Source organism: Cryptomeria japonica, chromosome 5 (genome assembly GCF_030272615.1).
Source record: "Cryptomeria japonica chromosome 5, Sugi_1.0, whole genome shotgun sequence".
Taxonomy (NCBI): domain Eukaryota; kingdom Viridiplantae; phylum Streptophyta; class Pinopsida; order Cupressales; family Cupressaceae; genus Cryptomeria; species Cryptomeria japonica.
In genome coordinates, this window is record NC_081409.1 from 730,582,623 (window position 1) to 730,584,531 (window position 1,909).

A 1,909-nucleotide genomic window follows, 5' to 3' on the forward strand; every position below is an offset into this window, starting at 1 on the left:
GGTAGGTAGGATGAGGTAGATAGTAAGAGAGAAGGTTGCTACAATAGCATAAGCAACCAAGGAGACAATTTTTTACAAGAACATGCTACAATAACTACATCTTTGCAACTTAAATAATAGCTTTAATGGCACACACTATAAAAAATGAAACCTAAAACTATTTTGTACTAGATATAGTGAAAACCCAATTTAACCTGCCTCTTACAAATAATAAAGATTTCATAAATATAGACCCCCATCATGGGAATTTGTACTTTATAGGGGAGGTGTCAACATCATCTTACAAGTGTCACCTAAACCATCATTTCTCTTTATAATCTTTAATGCTCACACATAAAAATAACATGATTAGGATTCATAGAGATACTCAATTGGCAAGAAAATATTCACCCTTTTGATTGCCATCACTCAAAGTAGTAATGGAAAAAGTCTTTGAGAGTATAAAGCCAAAATAGGTTTGTAAAATATAATGCAAATTGATCTGGACATGACATGAAGGTATTGGATTCTAAGAGCCCAAATGACCATATTAAATCAATGTGTGATTTCTACTTTTCCTCTTCTTTCAATCCATGCTTGTGAAACAAAAATATCATCACGGTGCAATCCAACCATGTCTAGTGGTTGGAAAGCTCATTATTGAACATTAATGATGGATTTGAGTCATTTTCACCATTACCTCTTGAAATGGCATGCAAATCCACCTTCATTATGTCAACAATGTGCTTTAGGTAGCAACATTATTATTGTATATTAGGGCAACAAGATTGGTCATAAGTGACCTTTAGGATCATGTTGAAGGGTAGGTGAAAGCTATAGTGAAAAATAACAAAAGTTTTGAACTATCAAGGTTTGAGGAGAATCCATACCTTATGCATTTGATTGGGGCATTAGGAATTAGAGGTGGAGGGGAAATCATGTCATTGAGGTACATGGGATGGGGCAATTGTCCAAATGAGCAATCCCCAAAAAAGGATCAGAACATAGGAGTAACTTGTGACAAGTACCAAGGTGAAGGGAAGACTCGAAAAGGAAATATTAAGGGATTGACTGAGTTTAGGAGGGTCAAAAGAGCCATGAAAGGCATGATGAGTCTATAAGTCCTAAAAAATACACTTAAGAAAGTTTCAATAAATGGGGGATTGAGAAGTTGGGGATGACATGGAAACGGTACTCAATTAAGGGATGATCCAAAACTATGATCCAAAAGTAGGCGAATTTAAAAGACAAAGGTTCAACTAGTGGGGTGAAGATGGAAGGCGCACTTTGAGAAGGGGAAACATAACAACCTGATGAAAAGGAAATACATAGACATTTTACTGGAAGTCCTTAGGGATTATAGACTGGGGAGACAAATAAAATGGCATTGACATACATTGAAGTAGACTATGGCAATGATAAAAGTTTATAAGGCACATGGTCAAGATATTGAATGAGTGAATGTCATAATAATAAGAGAAACTCTGAAAGTCTACAACTCTAACAAAACACAAAGAATGCCCAAAAAATATCTTAAACACACATATTTTTGACATGAACAATGCATATGGATATACACATTTAGGAAAAACACAGCAATGAAAAGTCATACAAATATTTCTTAGATTGGTTATAAATAGGAAAAGAAAAAACCCAAGTGAAGAAACAAAATGGAATTGATGTAAAAAGTGACACTACAACATTAAATCTTAGGAGGCAAGGATTTGGGATATGAATAGACAAAAGGAGGATTGGTTTAGAGAGGTAAGTTTCCTTATTAAAGGTGACATTAAGATTAACAATAGGTATGCATTTTAGATTGGCAAGATAACTTGCGCTAGTCGATTCTTGATCTTGATGGTTAATGCTTGGGTGGTTGAATGTCATGGAAATCTTACTAAGGAAATTTCATCAAGGGTATATTCATCTC